Source organism: Zootoca vivipara, chromosome 9, assembly GCF_965207765.1.
Source record: "Zootoca vivipara chromosome 9, rZooViv2.hap1.1, whole genome shotgun sequence".
NCBI classification, from domain to species: domain Eukaryota; kingdom Metazoa; phylum Chordata; class Lepidosauria; order Squamata; family Lacertidae; genus Zootoca; species Zootoca vivipara.
Genome location: NC_142592.1, coordinates 12,419,622 through 12,445,069, shown reverse-complemented (window position 1 = coordinate 12,445,069; position 25,448 = coordinate 12,419,622).

Here is a 25,448-nt window from a genome sequence, read left to right as displayed (position 1 = left end):
CACAGCTGAAAAGGTGGACCAGCATAAAAGCCTGGGCACCCCAAAGCACCTCCCCCTAGCCCTGCGTGTGGGCCGCAATTCGGGTGGCAGAAGGGGCTGCGTTCCTTCTCCCGTCGTTTGGCTAGAACGTTGCAGAGGCTCCGACACCTCGCTGCGCTGCCCTTCCTTCTCTGGCCAGCTGGGTCGGTGTCGAGGCTCTGACATGTCTGAGAGCCCCCTCTCCACTCCACTCCACTCCATTCCTCATTCCCTCCTCCTGACCCGCTGCTAGCGCTATCACTAGGTGAAGTGCTGGTCAGGATGACTGGGGGAGGGTCCCTGTAGGGAGTCCCCCTGACATGTGCAAATTCCCTAAACACGTTAATTTGGTTTTTGCCAATTTCCCCTAAGTGTAATTACTCAAGGTGCTTATATGATTGCTATAGCAAGGCTACTGATTAAAGATGTTCCCAGAAGGTGCATTTGCCGTATCTGCTCTCCTTCTGTTCTAATAATTAGGTCAGATCCATAGTAAACCATCATCGGCCTGAGATGAATTTCAAAGAGAGCTTTCTCATTCCCCCATTTTTGCCCAAAGCACTTGGCCTACTGTAATTATGAGGCACTTGTTTCCATATCTACGAATCATAGAGGCAGTATTGTGACCTGCACCAATCCAAATACCAAATTATGCATCCACTAATGAGATGCCTGTCATTATGACAGGACAGTAATTTTATAGAGGAAAGTCCAAATATTTTATAGAGGAAAGTCCAAATATGGCTTTCAATGCGCCTAATTATTTAGATTATGTAGATACCATCTTTTGCACAGGGCAGTTTTAAATAAAAAGAAGTAAATACGTGCAATCTGCACAAAACATCATCCATTAAAATGCACTGGGCAAAAGAGGAATGGTGGAGACCAGCCTGACCCTTCCAGGGTGGAGGAAGATGAAGATAGTTTAGATTTAAAACAGGGGTTTGAGGGAGGTCACAGCTCAGAGGCAGAGGAGGGGGAAAGTTGGGAAATCATGGGAGAGGAGGAGGAAGGGGGAAGCACAGGGGTGGGGGTGGGAGAGACAGCTGACAGACACACCTAGTGAGCCTTAAAAGTAGGAGAGCAAAGAGCTCAAAGGTGGAGGGCACTTGTCAGCACCCGTAGAAGTGATGACGAATGAGGAAGTTGGAGAAAAGTGGGTAGAGATTCACTCAGGATGCCATTATCCAAGAGGCTGGGTTCTATAGCCTCTCTCTGTAAATACTGAATAAAAAGCGGACGGTAAGAAACATTTCATTGTCTTTGTACATTCCTGGGCAGCTGGCCATGGGAGCTGCTGGCAGCCACCTGACACACAACAACGAAACATTGGATGACAGCAAACAGGTGTCTCTTCTTCCAAACACCTTCTGAAAAAGATGTGCCTTGACCAGCCTACTGGAGCTGGAAAGAGATAAGGCACCTTAGAATTCCACAAGCAAGGAGCCACCACGCAGATCTAAATCAATCAATCAATCACATTATTTTCTTATAAATCAGGGTCTGATTCTGTCTTTAAGACCCCATGTTGAAGGGAAGCATGCAATAAATGCATCGTTCTGGGAGTGGGTGGGGCTGCAAGCTGTCAGAGTAGCTCTGTAGGAGGACCACCAAGTCCTGCCCTGCCCTGTGCTGGGACACCTGCCTGTTTTTGCCTCAGGCTCCCTGCCTCCAATACTTCCCAGCTCACCCCCTCCTCTGGGGTGTGGCTGGTTTCCCACCACCAGGAGCCAGGATCCAATTTCTCTCTCGCTGTGCTTTACCTGGGGGGAGCTTCCACGACTCCTCCTCATCCAGCCAGTCCCTGACACCTAGATACCAGCAAAAGGAAGGAAGGAAGGAAGGAAGGAAGGAAGGAAGGAAGGAAGGAAGGAAGGAATCAAGGAATCACTGGCTTTGAACAGCCTAGTGAGACTGAATGGAGTAACATCTCAAACAACGAAATGAAATGCAGGGCCAGGTCAGAGATCGCAGGAGGCAGAAAGAACAGCATGCCTGCAAGTATTGACTGTGACATGTTCAATAATGCTGATTGACCCCCCACGGCCGGAGACAGTATGCCTCTGAATGCCACTTTGGGGAATTGCAGGTGAGGAGAGCATTACTGTGATCAGGTTCTGCGTGCGAGCTTCCCATAAGCATCTGCCCAGCCACTGTGGGAACCAAATGATGCTGAAATGGCGCTGAAAGCTTTAACCGCCCACAGACGAGGAACAATTCCTTGCCCATTAGCTTTGCAATATAAAATTTAGAAAGCGCCCCCAATTTGTTATTCCAATATTGAGTTAATTGCAAAGAGTCGTTAGCAGACATCATATTTGAGCTAAGGAGTAATGAAGGCAATTACCACAAAGGAGAGGTACACCGTTGGTTTTTTTTTTATAGTTGCATCTGCTGACTGCTGCAGTTGAGAATGGTTCTGTTCTCGCAAACTGCTCCTTTATTAGAGGAGCAAATTAGTTTGGACTCATATTGACTCTTCAGATGCCTATGCAAATGATCTGGCTGCAAGTGCAGCAATCTAGTCTGCTTCCAGGTCAGAAGAAGAAGAGGAAGAGGAAGAGGAAGAGGAAGAGGAAGAAGAAGAAGAAGAAGAAGAAGAAGAAGAAGAAGAAGAAGAAGAAGAGGAGGAGGAGGAGGAGGAGGAGGAGGAGTTTGGATTTGATATCCCGCTTTATCACTACCCGAAAGAGTCTCAAAGCGGCTAACAATCTCCTTTCCCCTCCTCCCCCACAACAAACACTCTGTGAGGTGGGTGGGGCTGAGAGACTTCAGAGAAGTGTGACTAGTCCAAGGTCACCCAGCAGCTGCATGTGGAGGAGCGGAGACGCGAACCCGGCTCCCCAGATTACGAGTCTACTGCTCTTAACCACTACACCACACTGGCTCTCGAAACATTGCCTTTATACAATTTCAGACTAAACAGCCCCATGTAACCAGACATGACATATGTTACTGACAGTCCCCATCTACCTGATTTCATTACAAAGTGGAGGTGGGGAGAAAGAATGTAGGAAGGACCATTTGATATGCCTTTGTGGCTTCAATAGCACGAAAAGCTAAACTCTGGTGACTCACAAAAGTTTCTTTCTCAATCTGTCCATCCATCCATTCAACCAAGTGAACTATGTATTGTATTGCATACAGGCAGCCCATGGTTTTAAGCTTGGTCAATATGTGATTTACAGAGATGGTATTTAAAGTAACTCTGAGTAGGCTTGCTAAGATGTATACGACTGAATCAGATAAGTGCTGGAGATGAAAACAGGTGGAGGGACCGTTCTTTCATATGTGGTGGACTTGTAAAAGGGTATTGGGAAATGATCCATAATGAACTAAAAAAATGTTTAAAAGTACTCCCCCCAAAAAACCATAATCCTTTCTGTTGGGGATAATTCAGACTGAAATTCCCAGGTGTCAGAAAAAGGTTATGCCACTACTGCGGTCCGTATTTTGTTAGCCAAAATGGAAAATGAGCAAGGTCCCAACCAAAGAAGATTGGCAACTTAACTTGACAGAATATGCGCAACTTGCAGACTTTTTTTATTATTATTTATTTATTTATTTATTTCTGCACTGCTTTATATTTTTAATAAAAATCTCAAAGCGGTTTAAAGGTAAAGGTAAAGGGGCCCCTGACCATCAGGTCCAGTCTGGGGTTGTGGCGCTCATCTCGCTCTATAGGCCAAGGGAGCCGGCGTTTGTCCTCAGACAGCTTCCGGGTCATGTGGCCAGCATGACAAAGCTGCTTCTGGCGAACCAGAGCAGTGCACGGAAACGCTGTTTACCTTCCCGCCGGAGTGGTCCCTATTTATCTACTTGCACTTTGATGTGCTTTCGAACTGCTAGGTGGGCAGGAGCTGGGACCGAGCAACGGGAGCTCACCCCGTTGCAAGGATTCAAACCGCTGACCTTCTGATCAGCAAGCCCTAGGCTCTGTGGTTTAACCCACAGCGCTACCTGGGTCCCTAGTTTACAGCATATTAAATCAATAAAACAATAGTTGGGCAATGTTCCTCCGGCCTCATAAGGAGCCTCTTTTGTAGGGCTGGGTGAGTCTGGGCCCCGCCTCCTAGGCCAGGTTGAAATGGCCTTGTATGGAGCGGCCATCACACTCACAGCCAGGCAACAACATATAGAATAAGAGAACAAGAAGATACGTTCAGAGAAGATTGGAAAACGTTTATTGAATATATAGGAAATAACAGTGTATTAAACATGGGGGTGGGGTGGGCATCTTCTGTATTATGAACAATAAAAGTTTCCCATTTGGTATTGCACGCGGGGGGGGGGGTCAACTTGTGATGTTTCAATGGCAATATTAGAGGAGGTTTTCTTGCAGATATTTCACAATGACAGACAAATAGTCAACAAACTTCCAAAGATGTTTCAATGTCACCTTATCTTGGATTTCTGGGCCTGGGACCTCATGATTACTGGTAGGCTTTATGTTCTGCTTCCAAGCATGTGAAACACATAGTCCAATTAAACTGGCACCTCTTCCTTTAATTTCTCGAAGAGTAGTTTGTTCCCCCCTCCCCCCTCCACAGTCTTCAAGATTTTATGGCTCTTATGACTCACTGGCTAAAACAGGCAGGATCTTTCACACTCAGTGCCATGCTCTGTTAAAACACTGTTTTGATTCTCTGAAAAGAAATAATGTAAGAGAAAATGGCAGAGGTGTGAATTGGCCATTGTACATAACTTAGCAGAGGTGTGAATTGGCCATTTGAGGTTGGTCTTTCCTGCAGCAACAACCAGTTGACAGCTCTTGGCAGATGCAAGGCACAGAAATTTACCCATCAGTTGCAATTCTTTATACATGTGGCTGATCGCCGAAGAATTGATGCTTTTGAATTATGGTGCTGGAGGAGACTCTTGAGAGTCCCATGGACTGCAAGAAGATCAAACCTATCCATTCTTCAGGAAATCAGCCCTGAGTGCTCCCTGGAAGGACAGATCGTGAAGCTGAGGCTCCAATACTTTGGCCACCTCATGAGAAGAGAAGAATCCTTGGAAAAGACCCTGATGTTGGGAAAGATGGAGGGCACTAGGAGAAGGGGACGACAGAGGACGAGATGGTTGGACAGTGTTCTCGAAGCTGCGAACATGAGTTTGACCAAACTGCGGGAGGCAGTGCAAGACAGGAGTGCCTGGCGTGCTATGGTCCATGGGGTCACGAAGAGTCGGACACGACTAAATGACTAAACAACAACAACAAAGCAGCTTCTTCTGGTCCTAGATTTCTTTGGCATGCATGTGTGGAAGTAACATGGCTGAGTTTATCTCAGCTCTGGAATACTTCTGCAGAGAATGCATAATTGAGCTGCTCGCCATGGTTTCAGTCCTCAACTCAGCCACATATTGCCCCAGATTGTTGATAGCAGGAGAGGGTGGATGTGTGTGTTTATGCACGCACGCAATCGCACATGCACTCAGTTTCCCAGTATATTATAGCTGACAGGTTACAGGAGTGCAAGTTTATCCTTGATTTGGAAGAATCCTCTCTTTGTCTCCTTGTCTCCTCAGGGGTTCCTCAGAGGCTACCATTTTGTTGACTGTTGTCATAAGGCAGGATTAGCCACTCCAGCTCCCATAATCCCATGATCTGGAAAGGATCATGTTGACACAAACATGTCCTCAAGCAATGGAAAACTTTCATATGGCCGCTTCCCACATGGATGTTCATTCCTTTAAAAAATATTTTATTAATTTTCCAAAAATAAAACAACAGCTATACAAATCCAAAACCAAACAAAAGAAATTGACTTCTCCCTAGTCCCACCCTTGGTTCCATTATTTATCAGCATACCACATGCCCATTGTAAATTTAAAAACCATTAAAATTACTTATTGTCCATTCATAATAAAATTACAAGTAGTCCTAGAATCCTGCTAATGTATTAACCTGTGTACATTGCTTCTATATAAATGTAATAAAGTCCATCCAATCTTCCTTAAATTTGTTGTCATCTCTTCCTCTTAGTTTCATTGTAAATTTTGCCATTTCAGCATATTCCATTAACTGAACTTGCCAATCTTCTTTGGCTGGGACACCCCCTTCTTTCCAATGTTGTGCTAGTAGTATTTGTGTGGCCATAGCTGCACACATAAATAAGTTATTTTGTAATCTTGGTAAGTCCACTCCTGTAATACCTAGTGGGAAATCTTCTTCTTCTTGTTGTTGTTGTTTATCAAAGGTTATTCTAAACATCTTCTTCATTTCATTATGAATCATTCCCCAATAATTATTTACAATTTTACAATCCCACCACATGTGAAAAAAATGTACCCTTCTGTTGTTTTCCATTTCCAACACTTGCTTTCTTTAATTTTGTACATTTTTGCTAATTTGACTGGAGTTAGATACCATCTATACATCATTTTCATATAACTTTCTTTAATCACCACACATGCTGTAAATTTTATCTCACTCTTCCAATAGATGGATGTTCATTTCCTGATGACTGCAAACCAAAGCCCTATTCAGGTATTGTTCGTGTGTAATACCTTAGTGTCAGAGGGACACACTTTTAGCCCTTCCCCTCCCATCAGGTCTTCTTCCTACAGCATCCAGGTGTGGCATATGATTCTTCCAATGCACAATTCCACACATGTAGGTGCTTCATGGGGTCATGACATGTGCACAACTGTCTCGAGGGCATGGTGCTTGCATGCTGGAAGTTATTTGCGGAAAACTGTGCGGTTGCAGAAAGACTCAAGGGTGGGAGTGGGGTTAAAAGCATGGCCGACACAGATATGCATAGATATGTCATAAATGTAAATAACATGTGAATAGGGCTCAGTGAATGATTAGAATGTGTAAATTCACTATCAGAGTTCTAGCACCACGGACAGCGCGGTCATATCAGGTCAGAACCTACTCTATTCCGAACTTAAAAATGGAAAGCGTAATGCTGGTGGTCAACAAAAGAGGTTTAAAGACTGTCTCAAGGCAAATCTAAAAAAAATGTATAATATAAACACCGACAACTGGGAAACACCGGCCTGCGAGCGCTCCAGTTGGAGAACAGCCTTTACCAAAGGTGCCGTGGACTTTGAAGACACTCGAACACAGGACACAAGGGAGAAACGTGCTAAGAGGAAGGCATGCTTGGCAAATCCACACTGTGATTAACTCCCGCACGGAAACCAATGTCCCCACTGTGGAAAGACGTGTGGATCCAGAATTGGCCTCCACAGTCACTTACGGACCCATCGTTAAAACCGTGTTTATGGAAGACAATCATACTCGGATACGAGTGATCGCCAAAGAAGAAGAATGAACGAACATAGCTATACATTATAGCAGGCTTCCTCAAACTCAGCCCTCCAGATGTTTTTGGCCTACAACTCCCATCATCCCTAGCTATCAGGACCAGTGGTCAGGGATGGTGGGAATTGTAGTCTCAAAACATCTGGAGGGCCAAGTTTGAGGAAGCCTGCATTATAGCGACTCATATGGTAAGTTGTTAACTTTGGAATCCTGTAGGTCCCTCTTCCGGGGATCCCTTTGCCCACAAGCAAGGGAAACTGGAGTGCCTTGAAGCAAAAGTTCACCCCTTGCTTGCCCTGTCCTCCCAGAAAGGTCAGTATCAAGGGTTGAACACCTCGCTGCGAGAAGCCAAGTTACAGGGAACCAGGCAGAGGGCCTTCTCGGTAGTGGCACCCGCCCTGTGGAACGCCCTCCCACCAGATGTCAAAAAGAAAAATAACTACCAGACGTTTAGAGGACATCTGAAGGCAGCCCTGTTTAGGGAAGCTTTTAATCTTTAAGAAATTTGTGTATTTTAATATTTCTGTTGGAAGCCACCCAGAGTGGCTGGGGAAACCCAGCCAGATGGGCGGAGTATCAATAATAAATTATTATTATTGAACACAGCCCCCCAGGCCTCTTTATCTGGCTGCCAGGAATCTCTCAAGGCCACACACATACCTCTTCTCAGCCCAGCTTCACACCCTCCTTGAGTGGTTTTGCCAGGCTGGAAGGTGTCCTTGAATTCTCCAGTTCTGGTTCTGAAGAGTAGGAATATATACCTAAGAAAAGAAGCCACATTGCTGCCTCACTACTGGCCATACAGAGTGGAAGCAGGAGAGAGTTGTAATTTGAGAGTTAACCTGTTTAGAAAGCCAGGAGACAGGTGAATCATAATTCCAAGCAGCCACAGGAGGACTTCTGAGGTATAGAAGAAATGCCCAAACTAAGTCCAGGAGTCACGTAACATAAATGCTTGTGTGAATTATCCTATAGATGCAAGTCCAGACTTGTGCCTAAGGACCCATGGGTTTGGTACAATGAGATTGACTATCCCAGTGTTCTAACTGTTGTTGTCATGGCCTAAAATATGTGTAGAGCTGGGCTCAAATTTCGCAGAAGATTATTTATTTTTTTGTAGTAAAATTTCTGACACTTCCCCGCCCACCTGCAAAAAGGCCCCTTTGCAGAATGTCCTCCATTTGTGCACTTGTCTCTGTGTGTGCTAGCCACACACACTATGTCCTAGAATGACTCTAGGTTTGGGGCATTGCGGAAGATGCAACAATTGCAACATGGTGGCTTGGGGTTAGAAAGAGGCTGTGCTATTTGCAGGTTTGATCACCATATGGAAAGCTGCATATTCTTGCAATGCAAGGGGCCAGACTAGATGACCATCAGGACCCCTTCCAACTCTACAGTTCTATGATCTATGAACTATACGAGGAACATCTATCAGGCTCAGATAAGCAACTAGTCCTGCTATGCATGTATTTTTACTCTCTCTTTTTTTAATCATATACAGTCGTACCTTGGTTCTCAAACGCCTTGCGACTCGGATGTTTTGGCTCCCGAATGCTGCAAACCCGGAAGTTAGTGTTCCAGTTTGTGAACATTTTTCGGAAGCCGAATGTCCGATATGGCTTCTGTGGCTTCCAATTGAGTGCAGGAAGCTCCTGCAGCCAATTGGAAGCCGCGACTTGGATTTCGAACGTTTTCAGAAGCTGAACGGACTTCCGGAACGGATTCCATTTGATAACCAAGGTACGACTGTATCATATTATTGTATTGTAAAAGGTGCCTACAAAATACCCCTGCTCTTATACACTTAATGTGAACTTCTGAAAGCAGAAGCAAGATATGTTGCACCAGCTGTAATGTGTGAGAAACCCCTATACTATTTATTCATGATACAACATACCGTTATAGTATTATTATTATTCCAGTGTCAGTAGAAGAGACGACTGTCTGGTTTCAATGCCACAAAATCTTCTGCACCTTCCCGGTGATTTTTGATACTTTAAAAAATGCAGTGTGATGATAACACAACTTGTAATCAACAGAGGTCGAAAGACCAGATAGGGATTTTGGAATGCAACAGAAATGCTGAAACACAGATAAAGAAATACATTTTTGGATGCCATCTTAAAATCAGCAGGCTACACGTCCCCTTTTAAAGCAAGGCAAAGTAACTGCAGGTGGAAGAAAACCTTTGCACGAAGGAATCATACGGCAGGGCGGGGAAGGGGAGAGAAAGTGCCTAGCATTGCTTTTCTGTAGAAATGTCGAGACGGTGCTCCAATTATTCAGAGGCATATCTCAAAGCCTATACATTTCAAGTGGAGAAACATTCATTTGACATTTTAATCCTAACAGATATACATTATGCAAAAAGAGAGCGGGAGGAATCTACTTTTCTGCTGCCAGTCCTTGAGCAAAGAGAAGGCGATGAATATGATAAATATTTTATTTGCTCCTTCATGTGTAGCTGGGATGTCATCATAAACAAGACTCAGTAACCTGTGTTCTACACTTGTCAGAAAAAAATGAATAAAAGAAGAATGGAAGGCAGGAAGAAAATGCATTACTCTGAATGCTGATCTAACGCAGGACTCTTTATAAGGAACTGCCCTTTCTGCTTCTAAGGTTAAATGAATGTGTTTATCTTGGCCTTGAGGATCATGCCACCCCCCACCCCCCATTACCTAAACATTAAGATTCCCTTGAAATATTTCATTCCAATCTCCATATGAGTTACAACAAGCAGCGTTGATTCAGATATAAATTCACAAAGTTGTTTCCTTTGGCGAGAGAACAGATTGATATTCTAAAAAGAGCACCAAAGGATAAAATCGAATAGAATAATATGTTAATAATCTGCTTTTTTAAATATTAAACCCTGTGAATCTAGGATAGTTCCGATGGAGCAAAATATGTTGCAGGAAAAGTAGATGTTAAAGATTTGCTATGTTCCTAATTTTACCGCTTGATGTGCAAAAATGCTGTGAAGAACTACGAGACTTAGGAACATCACATCAGCATTATCATCATCATCATCATTTACCTCCCTTCATCCAAGGATCACAGGGCAGTTTACAAACTTCAGTTGTGGTGGCGCAACGCTGCATGTAGAAAGATGGTGCAGGCCTTGGGCCTTCCTGCTTATGTCCCACCTCCCACTTCTGTTCTCTCCCTACAACCACATAGCCTGATTGACAATGTGATTGCAGGCTTCTCAGTCCTGGGCTACTAGGCATTCTGTGATGGGCAGGCCTCACAACATCTCTCTGTTGTGTCTGACGTAGCGCCTGTCCTGAGTTCTTTCTCTCCTCTTCAGTCAACTCAGCCAGCCCACAATAGTTGCCACGAAGATGGTTCTGAAATTTGGGGGCCTTTTTCACATCAAGATGCCATCTCAGTGGCAGGCGTGAAGGCCCCTCATTCACCATCCACTGTCATGAATTCTACTCAATAAGATCCAGAGCAGAAACTCTAGTGTATAGTTAGCAGAGTCAAAACTTAAACACACTGCAGGATCCCACAAAAATAGACCAGAGGCAATTGGTATTTCATCCAGCAGAGCTTTACTGCTACTGAAGGCAAATGAGCATAATGGTCATAAATCCAATACATTCAGGATTGGCACTGTCCATAAGAAATCCAGTTGCAGCAGACTTAACTTAAACACTAAGCATACTATGTACAGAACACCACACCAAAAGGAAGAGAGATAGAAAGAGAAAGTGAAACACAGGCTCCTTCTGTCCCTACTTTTATAGTCAGCATGACCTTGACTGAAAGAGATAACAGAACCAGTTTAAGCCAGCTGTACTCAGCTTCTCTGAAGGAATAACCCAAACATCATGAACATTCTGCTTGTTTCTTTCACACAGAGAAGCTCCCAGAACCCTCTTGAATGAATTAGAATAGGAAAGATCTCTACACATCAGATCAATGCTTTCTGTACCAAGAAACACAAAACTGACATCCTCATCATAGCTGCCAAGTACCCCGTTTTCCCCGGGAAACCCCCGTTTTTTCGTACTGTTTCCCGGCAGTACCCCGTAAACTCCATTTATGTGAAGCAAGATGAAAGTGTTTTAGAATCCACTGTGAACACTGCTAAGTTGAAGAGAGTGTTGGAGTGCTTCTTCTCTGCTTGAAAGAAAGAGAGCAAAGCTGCAGGAGAAGGTAAATGTGGAAATATCTCATAGGAGCTGCAAGGCATGGCCTAATTGAGATACAGAAGGCTGAGTTCTGAGCTCTGGAAAGAGGGGAAAGTACAGGCGTTTGGAAGTTAGAAGAACAGACTGAAAGCTTGTGCTTGGAGAAGCATGTGACTGTAAATATTATGTTTTCATCTACTGTATAACTATAAGTTTCTGTAAGTAAATGATAAAGTCCGGACATTCGTCTAATTTCCAAAGAACGATGACAGTCATATATATGATTTGAGCTTCTTAGCTCCGCTTTCACTACTCTGACATCAACGTTCCCATCCCTTCTTTTGCAGGCATATGTGCATGATCTGGAACTGAAAGTGTACTTCAGGCTTTGTCAACCTGGCATTCTGCAGACGTTTTGGACTACAACTCCCAGCAGTGCCAGCTAATGACGGCCTATCAAAGGCTGGCCTATCAAATCAAATGAATGGCTTTGTTTTGTCCTAATCTATTTAAGTAGGGAAGTAAGTGTACAAAATGAAGGGAGGGAGAATACCACAAAAGATCCAAGCGAGTCTACCTAGCAAAGAAGAAATTATTATTATTATTTGCCATCTAATTCAATTCCACTCTCCGATACATGACAGTAAGTGAAATGTTAACCAATTTGCCTTTAAATGAACATTTGTTTTAATAAAATTCCTAGACATTTGCTGGCATTTGGAATTCTTCTCTTTGAAAGATGCAATCATTACCGTGTGATTGATAGTACAAAGACTATGTATATAAGTACATTAGTCGGGAAGGTGCGAGAACCCCGTTTGGAAGATTTTATTAGTTTATTTTTGAGTGTTCTGCATGCAATCCTTTGGCATTGTTAAACACTGCCAGCACCGAAATGCAGTTTGCAATGAAATACATTCACAGCTGACTAATGCTAATAATCCCTTAACGTGTATTTCCACCCAGTATATACTACTTGGATTCATCCTTTCCTATTATGGGATGCCACCTTTTTCTTAGAAGAAGCTCTGTTCTCTTAACAGGAATTCAACAGAATCAGCTTTTCCTGTCATGAAGATGCATTGACTGGGAAAACTCCTGGGTACATTTCAGAGCTTTTGGAGGTGGGGGAAGATGGAAGAGCATGGAGGAATATGGGGGCAAGATTCATTGAATGGCCCAAAGGACTGCTCTTTGATGCATTAAACAAGAACAGGAGGCCAAGGAGGCGGGGGCAAAGCATTGGTGAGTTAGGCACAATGTAAATTAACTGGCAGAGCCAATCCAGCACTGCTGGTGTGTTTGCACCAAGCTGACCTCTCTGCTACTACACACCTCTTCATCCTGGTATAGGAGAGGATATATTGATTTAATAGTATCTTTCCTAACTCACACTTGTGAGTCAGCAACAGAGTACATTCCCCAATATATAGCAGGAAGCTAGTTTGCTTTTTTTATTTTAAAAAATCACTTTTAAAAACTTTCATGAATAATTGTACATATATTTGTGCACATTTCTCCTATAATATATACGTTCTTTGTACACAATTGTATTGGGGGAATACAATGGAATTAGGGGGAATACAATGGGTTTCTGTATGTAATTTTCTGTTTTTCATGCTTCTTCGCCTTCTGATGCACACAGCAAGCTCTTCCTGCTTCTTTCCTGACATAAATCTACCCATAACAAGTAACACACATTCAGGTCAAGTACATGCTAGCAGTATTTGGGTGAACTGCATGAGGCAAAGCTAAACACTTTTCAGTCCTGTGCATTTAAGCACTTGCTTGTATCTTTTCCATTGCAAACAATGTGTCTCAAAGGTGTTTAATTTTGGCAGGCTCATTCCCTCATTTCTTTTCTTTTTTTAATCCTTATCTCATCTTCACCTCTCTCTTTTTTTGCAGTTATTGAAAGAGGCTTTCAAGCACACCAAGATATCCCCCTTATCTTAATTAATGTGATGGAACTCTGTTCTCTGCAAACATTACTATTTGCTATTGCGGAGTGCTTCCCTGATAGGTAGCCAGCCGAAAGCAGGTGCTGGAATTGTCAAGAACCCAGCAATCCCAATGACTGTGTTGGTGAAACAGCTGAAACCTCTTCTCCTGGGGTTTTTTAATCAACATTGTTAACAACCTTATCTTTACTGGTAGCAAGGAGTTCATCAATGGTCCATTTCAATTGTTCTCATCTAATACGCATTGCTCAGCTGGAACTCTTCCTCCTTAAGGGACGCCCAGGTGGATAAAAGAGATACACTTTATGAAGTTATCCTGATTAAATGGGGCAATTAATTTCAAAAGTGGCTTGGATATATTGCAGAATGGCATCATGCTCAAGGATGGGATGTGAGACCCAGTGGCAGAAGAAGCCGCTTGGGTGCCCGGGGCCCCGCAAGCCGCTCATAGGGGCACGGCACATTGCGGGGCCTCCAGAGTTTGCCTGCCTCCTCCCACTCAGCCGCCCTACAGCTGGGGGGGGAGGCGGAGGCAGCGGGTAGACCGTTTGGGCAGCGTGGAGCCTGCATGCACCTAAGCCACCGCGTCTCTCCCAGGAAAGACACGTGGCTCGGGCACGCTGCAGGCCCCACAGTGAGTGAGTGCTGTCTGGCATTTTGTCAACCCCCCAGTGGTGACACCCAGGGCGGACCGCACCCACCATACCCCTTCCTCCGCCCCTGGCAAGACCATCTCCTTCCTGTTATGCACATCTTTAACATATTTGTTGTTGTTTAGTCATGTCCGACTCTTCGTGACCCCATGGACCAGAGCACGCCAGGCACTCCTGTCTTCCACTGCCTCCCGCAGTTTGGTCAAACATGTTCGTAGCTTCGAGAACACTGTCCAGCCATCTCGTCCTCTGTCGTCAGATTGCCTGTGTCAGTCACTGCCCTATAAGATTCTTTAAAAAAAGGGGGGGGGGATATTCACAACATGAATGCAAATACATTTTCTGATAAACACATAAATACTGTTTACCCAGTTTATTATTTCTACTACTATTTTAAATCAGTCATTCATTCATTCATTCATTCAATCAATCAATAAAGCAACATGTTTCCTTAGGAACAATGTAAGTTATGTTATCTACAGTCATTCATAGCTGCTTTGGACTGTGGCCTTGATGTTTGGATTTCTTCAATACATAGCAACAGCTTATCTCCCTATGAATAGTGCTGCACCTTGCAAATAGCAGGTGGCATTTGTTAACACCGTTGATACCATTCAAGAGTCAGTGAGATGCCAATTGTCATATAAAGGTATCTATTTGCGCTCTTGCTGTAGTTAAATAACATGGAGCAAGGCAGAGAACTGGCCCAAGGCAGGCTTCATGTAACATTTGAAGCATCACTCGCTGGGTATTATTAAAGTGTGCTCCACAAGATAAGGTAACCGACCTGTTGAATTGGTTTATTTCTTACATACCTTCCAGCATTTCTCCGATGAAAATAGAGATGCCCACCTAGCAGTTCGAAAGCACATAAAAAATGCAAGTAGATAAATAGGAACCGCTACAGCGGGAAGGTAAACGGCGTTTCCATGTGCTGCTCTGGTTTGCCAGAAGCGGCTTTGCCATGCTGGCCACATGACCTGGAAGCTATACGCCGGCTCCCTCGGCCAATAATGCGAGATGAGCGCGCAACCCCAGAGTCGGTCACGACTGGACCTAATGGTCAGGGGTCCCTTTACCTTTTTATTCCATAATAGAAATAATAATTATATTATTTATACCCCACCCATCTGACTACCATGGATTGCTGTGGGTCAGGCTGGGTGGCCTAGAGTGATCTGCGGCTGTCATAGGGCAGGGCATGAGGCAGGAAGACCTATGAAAAGGCCAAGCAGAATGGAGGTTCCATCTTTCCTGGAGAAGGTTGAAGCACCTTCAGGATTCTGTGCTTTAGAGGGTGCTCATTCCCAAGGGGCTTCCCGACAGACGTGCCCCCATGAAGGAACACCCCACAGAATTGATCCCCCTCCGCTCAGTCAGGTGGAGGGGGGAGACTCCTTCACCCCAGTAGTATGTTTAATTGTGTTTTTTATATATATAAAAAAATCTAATTAAACATTAGCATACCCTCCAGAATTTCTCTGATGGAAATAGGGACGTCCCCTACCATAACAACAACGAAACAACAACAATTTTATTATTTATACCCTGCCTGTCTGACTGGGTTGCCCCAGCTTCTCTGGGCAGCTTCCAAGATATATAAACCATAATAAAACAGAAAATATGAACAGCTTCCCTATCACAGGGCTGCCTTCAGATGTCTTCTAAAGGGTGTATAGTTTCTTATCTTCTTGGCTTCGGGGGGGGGGGGGGTCACCTAACCATACCCTCCAACATTTCCGAAGGGGAAGTGAGACATCTTCTTTAAATCTGGGACTGTCCCTGGAAAATAGGGACACTTGGAGGGTCTTTTCACAGGTAGGAAACCTCAGGCCTGGGAGTCCAAATGTGGATCTCTAGGCTTCTCTGTCTGGCCCTTGGGATATTCACCAGGCACCTCCCCCTCCCAGACACCCCCTTCTCATTGGGCCACACCCACCCCCTCCCTTGAGTGTTGAGTGGGCCTGGCTGGAAAGTGCCATTGAGCTCTGATAATGCTGGATGGAGGAGAGAGCGGAGTATGTAGAAACTGGCCCTGTTTACATTCATTTTTACTTCTTGCCCTGCCCACTCGCAGCATGTGCCCCTCCCCCAAGAGGTTACCCAAAAATGAATGCGGCCCTCAGGCTACGGAAAGTTCGTCAGCCCTGTAAATCAAGCATCCCCAAACTCGGCCCTCCAGATGTTTTGGAACTGCAACTCCCATCACCCCTGACCACTGGTCCTGTTAGCTAGGGATGATGGGAGTTGTAGTCCCAAAACATCTGGAGGGCCAAGTTTGGGGACGCCTGCTGTAAAGGATACATACCCCATTAAATTCACCTTTAAAAGACTCTAAGGTAAACCCCCTTTAGGTGTTCGGACTCCTCAGGTGGGCTTGAAGAGGAGAGAGATTCTACACCGTCTGATGCATCCGAATGGTCTTCAAGGTTGTAACGATGAAGGGAAAACAGGTTACGGATATTATTATTATTATTATTATTATTATTATTACAATCTATTTCCTGCCCTCCGCCCTAAGGTCCCAGGGCAGGTTACAACAATCGAAACACAAAATTAATAGTAAAACACAATGTTATAAGCTGTTTAAAGGAGCTGAAGTTTACAGAAATAAGTTGCACACCGAGAAAGAGGGCTTTTGGAACTAGTGGATGAACAGAAAGTATCTTCTTACGGCAAACATTAGCCAATGCTAGTCATACTCAGAGGAGACCCATTGAAATGAGTAGAATTGTAGAGCTGGATGGAACCTCAAGGGTCTCCTACAGCCAGACGAGTAGATGTAACTTGAGTCCATTGATTTCAATGGATCTACTCAAAGTATAAGTAACACTGGATCCAACCCATAAGCTCTGCTAACTGTAATGGGTCCAGAGGACACACATCTTGCTTTTTTTTTTCAGTGGGATCAAGACAAATAATTCCAACCAGTATCTAAGTCCTGCTGCAAAGTCATAACTCAGGGCTCAAACTACAGGCTAGCAAGCACTTAAGTTTTATTTTGTGCTTTATTCTGTGAACCACCCCTGAGATCTCTTGGAGAAGGGCAGTATATAAATTTAATAAGGATGCAGGTGGCACTGCGGGACGCAGGTGGTGCTGTGGTCTAAACCTCCCAGCCTCTTGGGCTTGGTGATTGGAAGGTCAGCGGTTCGAATCCCCACGACGGAGTGAGCTCCCATTGCTCTGTCCCAGCTCCTGCCAACCTAGCAGTTCGAAAGCATGCCAGTGAAAGTAGATAAATAGGTACCGCTGTGGCGAGAAGGTAAACACCATTTCTGTGCACTCTGGTTTCCGTTACAGTGTTCCGTTGCACCAGAAGCGGTTTGGTCATGCTGGCAACATGACCCGGAAAGCTGTCTGTGGACAAACGCCGGCTCCCTTGTCCTGATAGTGAGATGAGTGCCACATGCTATGGTCGCCTTTGACTGGCCTTAACCATCCAGGGGTTCTTATCTTTGCCTTTACCTATAAATTTAATAGTAATAATAATAATAATGTTTAGCAACTGCCTGGAAAATCAAATAAGCTACCAAAAGCAAATTGGAATCCAAGCGATATTTTAAGTAAGTGCTCTTCATTTTATGTTGAAATTAACCGACGTCAAAACATTTCAGGGGCATTTCAGCACAGACGTTTGGAAACCTCCCTTTTTCTGGTGCTCAGCCTGCCGTATTTTAATGCTCTCTCCCATTCTCCTCCTGATTCCAGCAACTTCCGGCCATATGAGCGGAGAACAGAAACAATAGCATTTGGGCTTGGCTGACCAGCTCCTTATCATGAATAATGTATGGCTAATAACGCTGTAAAAAGGACAGTCTGCAGACAAAAGATGGTCTGGGAATATATTGCCACATTAGCCGGTGATTGTAAAGAGTTTACAGAAATGTTTGAAACTATAAACTTAGAAATGGAGTGTTTCCCAGAGGATGGATGGATAGATAGATAGATAGATAGATAGATAGATAGATAGATATTCTGAGTCAAAAGTAAATATGCTTTATGACGCTTTTGTTATTGAGCAGGGAAGAAAGCTGACCTTCTTGACGGAATCAGACATTTGATGTGGTCCTGTCAATTTCTCCCCTTTATTGTGCACCATTTGAAATGTGATTGGTTGATTTTGTGCATGCATTTGAGTCTGTAGCAAGCACAGCGGCAGGAGTCGGACAGGTTGTGACGGTAAAATCCAACGCATGATTAGTAACTCAATGAGAATAACGGTGACCTACCTTGCAGGCCTATCGTTCAGGAGAGTGTCATAAAGACGGTGCAGTGTTTTTGCAACTTAAACCATGGGAACATGGTAAGTGCAGCCCTGACATATAATAGCGTCATGATAACCATGACGAGCGTAGCAATATTCAGCATTGAAAAATGAATGGATCTCTTTCCTCTCCATGTCAGCGGCCCACTGTCCTAAAGTGATGCATAATTTACCAAAGCAGAATATAGAATATCTCCTGTCATAACTTCACTTTCCCGGGCTCCAGAGAATTAAAGCCTTGAAGTCTGCAGCAGAATTTTCTAATTAGAAAAAAAACACACAAAGCCATAGCCTCCTAGCATGTAGGGGGAGGGGGACAGCATATGAATAAGGATTTCTCTGCCACTCTGGTGTGATCGTGATAGGGCTAATTTCATTGAGACACAGTCTTATGTGGTTATGTAAATGGCACTGCCCTCTCTTTGTCAGCCAGAGAGTAATTTCCCCCAGAGCTTTCTCATTGTGGAGCACCAGCTGGTGGGAGTTTTGCATTGTTAACCCTTATTACTAGGAGGAAAAGAAGAAGCCCGATTTTTTTTGGGGGGGGGGAGAAGCAGTGTAGATTTCTATCTTTGTATTTTATCATAATTCTTCTCATAGGAAACTAGGAGACAAAAGGGGGCTGGGAGGCCTCTGGCAACTTCCATCTATGTCCTATTTAGTACACATTATTAAGATAAGGTTTCAGTTAAGGAGCATTATATACAGCGTGTTAGCCTCGGAGTAGCTTGGCTGGCTCTTTCCTTGATCGATTCCCCATGCAACTTTCACCTAAAGCTAAATACACAGGAAAGAAACCAGCCTCTTGAAAATGTCAATAATAAGCCAAAAACCTTGATTTTTTTTATTAAAAAAAAAGCAGAATTCTACCATGCCGTATAAGGTAATTCAGAACTTTGGGGGGGGGCGGGGAGAGATGGAGGATTGCTAAACAGGGACACGTGGTATTTCAAATTAACTGAGTGGGAGACCTGCTCCAAAATGTTCAGCTTTAGGATGAAACAACTCCCAAACTTGCACTGGCTTATTTGGAAATTGACTAGACAATGTATACATCTCCATTATAAATGCAATTGCTGCCAGTAATGACTCAGCTGAGTGTTGATTTTAGGAAAGTCTGCCTCCAAGATGTTCTCACAGAGCAATGCCTGGAACATCCTCCCTGACTTCACATTTGGGGCTATCTCTCTTCTCTAATCTACTATTTCTGCAACCTCTTTGGATTAGCCCCTTAATTAAAAAAAAGGTAATGGACCCCTGACAGTTAGGTCCAGTCACGAACGACTCTGGGGTTGTGGCGCTCATCTCGCTTTACTGGCCGAGGGAGCCGGCGTTTGTCCGCAGACAGTTTTTTCCGGGTCATGTGGCCAGCATGACTAAGCTGCTTCTGGCGAAACCAGAGCAGCGCCCAAAAAGACCGTTTACCTTCCCACCGGAGTGGTACCTATTTATCTACTTTCACTTTGACGTGCTTTCGAACTGCTAGGTGGGAAGAAGCTGGGAACGAACAACGGGAGCTCACCCCGTCACGGGGATTCGAACTGCTGCCCTTCTGATTGGCAAGCCCTAGGCTCTGTGGTTTAGACCACAGCGCCACCCGCGTCCCTAATACTCATCCACAAATGAAAGTGAGCCAAAATAGCCGATGCAGTTGCATTTTCTCACATTCACTCCTTGCACCCTTCAAATTTCAGTCTCTATGCTTCTCCAGGCAGAGGATTGAATATTTTTATGTAGCTTGTGTTGTTGCGGACAAAACATGTGCACCGAAGTGCTATATTGCTACAACAAAAACTTGATATGTTGCAGCTCATTCTCATTTTCTTGGAAGGCGTTGTCTGTCTGTTTGCTTTGATCTTGCCTTATAGAATAATAATAATAAAAAGCCCTCTCCCCAGTGGCATATATGCATCAGAAGAAATACAATTATAAAACCACACTGGAACCACATGCTCCAAAATACAAATAATATAATATAATAGCTGTAAAATTTGTCTAGTCCTCTCCTAAAGCGGCTAACAGATTGAGGTTGAATCCTGACAATACAGAAGTACTGTTTTGGGGGATGGGGGCAGGCTGGTGTGGCCCTGAATGCGGTAACTGATCCCCTGAAGGACCAGGTGTGCAGCCTGGGAGTCATTTTGGACTCACAGCTGTCCATGGAGGCACAGGTCAATTCAGTGTTCAGGGCAGCTGTCTATCAGCTCCACCTGGTACGCAGGCTGAGACCCTACCTGCCGGCAGACTGTCTCGCCATAGTGGTGCATGCTCTGGTTATCTCCCACTTGGACTGCTGCAATGCGCTCTCTGTGGGGCTACCTTTGAAGGTGACCCGGAAACTGCACTTAATCCAGAATGCAGCTGCTAGACTAGTGACTGGGAGTGGCCGCTGGGACCATATAACACCGGTCCTGAGATATCTGCATTGGCTCCCAGTACGTTTCTGAGCACAATTCAAAGTGTTGGTGCTGACCTTTAAAGCCCTAAACGGCCTTGGCCCAGTATACCTGAAGGAGCGTCTCCACCCCCATAATTCCGCCTGGACACTGAGATCCAGCACTGAGGGCCTTCATTGGGAGAAGTGAGGTTACAGGGAACCAGACAGAGGGCTTTCTCGGCAGTGGTGCCTGCCCTGTGGAACACTCTCCCACCAGATGTCAAGGAAATAAGCAGCTATCCTATTTTTAAAAGACATCTGAAGGGAAGTTTTTAATATTTAATGCTGTATTATTTTTAACACTCAATTGGGAGCCGCCCAGAGTGGCTGGGGAAACTCAGCCAGATGGGCGGGATATAAATAATGAAGAGGAAGAGGAAGAGGAAGAGGAAGAGGAAGAGGAAGGAGGAGGAGGAGGAGGAGGAGGAGGAGGAGGAGGAGGAGGAGGAGAGTTGCTTTGTGAAGCCTTGTGGAGATTGCAGGGAAGTGAATTCCGCTACTGTTTGGCCACCATTGAGAAGGCAGTCCTTCAAGTAACCTGGTCCCAAACTAAGATGAATACCAGGACTTGAACCTTCTCGGACCCTGAGACCATGATGTGAGGCCCTTCTTTTGCACTTCATCCACGAGAAGTCCAGAGGGTGGCTGACATGGCAAATTCTACTGAGTATTGATCCAGAGTAGATTCCAATGTATAGTTAGTAGAGTAACAACTTAAACAACATTGCAGGATTCCCAAAAAATAGACCAGAGGCAATTGGTATTTCATCCAGCAGAGCTTTACTGCTACTGAAGGCAAATGAGCGTAATGGTCACAAATACAATACATTCACGATCGACACTGTCCATAAGAAATCCAGTTGCAGCAGACTTAACTTAAACTTAGTGTTACTTATAACAAGACTAAACCTTAACACTAAGCATACCTCAGTTTAAGTATGCCTCAGTTTGAGTACTTTCAGTTAAAGTACTCCGCGGACCCGTGTGGAACGGATTAATCCACTTTCCATTACTTTCAATGGGAAAGTTCGCTTCAAGTTAAGTACGCTTCAGGTTAAGTACGGACTTCCAGAACCAATTGCACTCATACTTCGGGTTAAGTACGCTTCAGGTTGAGTACTCTGTGGAGCCGTCTGGAACGGATTAATCCACTTTCCATTACTTTCAATGGGAAAGTTCACTTCAGGTTAAGTACGCTTCAGGTTAAGTACTCCGTGGACCATCTGGAACGGATTAATCCACTTTCCATTACTTTCAATGGGAAAATTCACTTCAGGTTAAGTACGCTTCAGGTTAAGTACTCCGTGGACCATCTGGAACGGATTAATCCACTTTCCATTACTTTCAATGGGAAAGTTCACTTCAGGTTAAGTACGCTTCAGGTTAAGTACTCCGTGGACCATCTGGAATGGATTAATCCACTTTCCATTACTTTCAATGGGAAAGTTTGCTTCAGGTTAAGTACGCGTCAGGTTAAGTACAGACTTCCGGAACCAATTGTGTACTTAAACCGAGGTACCACTGTACAGAACACCACACCAAAAGGAAGAGAGATAGAAAGTGAAAGTGAAACACAGGCTCCTTCTGGCCTTACTATTATAGTCAGCATGACCTTGACAGAAAGAGATAAGAGAACCAGTTTAAGCCAGCTGTACTCAGGTTCTCTGAAGATAACCCAAACTCATGAACCTTCTTGTACACAGAGAAGTTTCCAGAACCCTCTTGAATTAAGCAGAATAGGGAAAATCTCTACACATCAGATCAATACTTTCTGTACTAAGACATGCAAACTGACAGTGGCAACATGAGAATGAGCCTTTTCTGGACACGGAGCTTTAAAGCACAGATCACGCCTGGAAAAAAGAGGGGGAAAGTAGGTGTGGATAAAGCCTTATTGCTAGCTTCTCAATCTGCTCCAATAGGTGGAATAAATTCACATGTGCACCTCTTGCATGCACAGAGCCACCCACCATATTCAAGAGGATTGCTGCAGGCAGAAAAGCTCCGTGAGCAAAGTGGAATCCCCACGTATGCAAAGGGAACAATGGATCAGGCCGAAAGCATTGAAAATTGAGACGTAAAGCAGTAATAGAGACATAAGAATAGACAGTAACTCGGCCTTTTGTGGCTGTCTTTCCATTGTATTTGAGTTTCAGCTTTGCTTCGTTTTCGCTTAGAGTGGGGATCTGCAACGCCTCTGAGACAGAAAACTATAATTCTTCCCATTTGCTGACATTTGTCTGAGCAACGAGAGGATTAGATGTGACACTGACATCATACTCAACATGAAAAGGATTTGTCTTTGTAATTCAGTCGCATTCCTTACGATGTCCCCACACCTCCTCGCCTTAAGAAATCTGAATGTTAAGGGAATACAATAGAGATAGAAATTTCAAAATGCATTGAATTCAGACAAAGGCAAAACACAGCTTTCAGAGTATTTCAGCTAGTGTTGTGGTACAGGTGGTTTTTCAAGAAACTAATCTGGTTGAATGGCTTGAACTAAGCTTCAAGATTGCTTAATACAGAAGTAATGCCAATGATTTCAATGGGGATACCAACTGTAAAGGAAAACTGAATCATGCCCTGGCTTTTTTCTTTATGCAATCCCTTTTTGCAAAATTCACATTATGTTGCATGAAACCCTTGAAGTTAGTTCATATTGATTAATAAAGGGAAGCAGAAGGATGTGAAGCAGAATAAAGGGAAGCAGAAGGCCATCAATTCCTCAGATGATATAAAACCATGTGAAATAGTGTGAAAGCTGGATCCACAGTTGCATTCAGAATCAGAATCATGGATGCTGAGATTAGGGAAGTCATTTTACCAAATTCAGCTGATGTTCTCTAACAGTTTAAGAGGAGCTGAGATGGAGTGAGTTGTTCACAAATTTATTTTGTGTCTCCAAAGGTCTGTGCATCACTTAATCTGTGATGCTATGGAATGGCTCTAGATTGCTATTTGCAAATCATGTTCTCTAGCTACGGCCTTGTCTCACTTTCCTGTTTTGAAAAGTACATTAGGCTTTTGGCTTTTTTAAAAAAGTGACTACATAGTTTGAAGGAGATGAAACAGCATCTTCCAAATTTCCAACTCAGTAAGTTAAGCTAGAAGAGCTGTACTGGTGATCTATAACTGTCATGGAAGAAGAAGAAAATTCTCTAGAGTGGTATGAAGTTTTTGCTGTTTAGTTAACCCACATTTTTAGGTTCAGAGACTTTTGGCAGGCAGCCCAGATGGTTTGGACTGCTACCGACAGGTCTTTCAAATGCTTGCTTGTCTTCTTTTGGTTTTATATAAAGCTTTATGGCAGAAGGTGATTGGCCTCATTATGTTGGAGTTTTAAAATAGACCTGGTATTGTTATTGCTAGTGACTACAAACATTTCTTTAAACAATAGGAGAAATATATTGGACATTGAGAAGGATTTCAAATATATCTAATGGAAGACAATCCAGGGGTTCTGTTACCTGTGTTAGTTATTTATGTTTTGTGTTTTGATCCTCATCCAAAAGGTGGTTTTTGCTACCAGTTTCATTGAAAGGGCAATTAAAGAATTACTTGACCAACCCTGCTCAACCCTGCATATATCAGTGCTCCAGCTAGCATAATACAGTGGTACCTTGCTTTAAGAGCAGCTTAGTTTACGAACAACTTGGATTAAGAACGCTGCAAACCCGGAAGTAGGTGTTTTGGTTTGTGAACTTTGCCTTGGAAGCAGAACATGTTCCGCTTCCTGTTGAGTGTGTTCCATTTGTAAATTGAGTCCCCTGCTGCTATGGGAAAGAATGCTTTGGTTAAAGAAAGGACTTCTGGAACGGATTGAGCTCGTAATCCAAGGTAACACGGTACTTGTATTTGCATCAGGTATGATTTCATTAATGAAATAAGGGCCAGGCGTCTTTTCATAAGCCTTATTGAAAGCCCCACCTGACCATGTTAATAGACTCCCAAACAGCCTTTACCTTTTCTCCCTAAAGATTCTCTTACAAAAAAAATGCATTAGTCTGCTGAATTGGAAATGATTTATAGCATGCTGGGAAGCCATTACTGTGAGTAAGGATCAAACATTTATTCCTACAGTTCATTGACATTTATAGAATCATTGCCTATTGGGTTGTTGTTGTTGTTGTTTTAAAAAATAAACATCCTTTCCTACCATGGATTTAATACACTTGATTTTTTTTAAACAAATACATTCTAATTTGTATAGATTTTTATATCAAAGCATGGTCTATGATATGTTTCACACATTCCGTTCCACATCAAGGAAGCAGTGAGAATGTGTATATTCAACAACACTATGTGGAGGCAATAGGAATTGCATGAATGCTGATCTACCTATGTTTCTCCAGGTGTATGTTGCGTGGACAGGCAGAGTCCCCCCAACCCCAGGCGACCACCGAGCGGAATAATGACTCAAGACAACATGCTATGGGATTAAAATTGGCCACAACTTTATTAAGATTCAGTTGTAGGGAGACCTTGGCTCAGGCATTGGGCGTTTATCCTTCCCAGTCCCCAGCCGGCGATCTGGGAGACTTCAGGGTGATCCAGAATGTGTGGGGGTTGGGCTGGTTCTGGAGAACATATGTTCAAGCAGAGAGCCCGCCCCCTGTTTCATCGCCGCCGCAGGGGAGAGCAATGACAACCTCTCGGCGTATGGCCAATGCCTCCCCTCAAGACCCCTT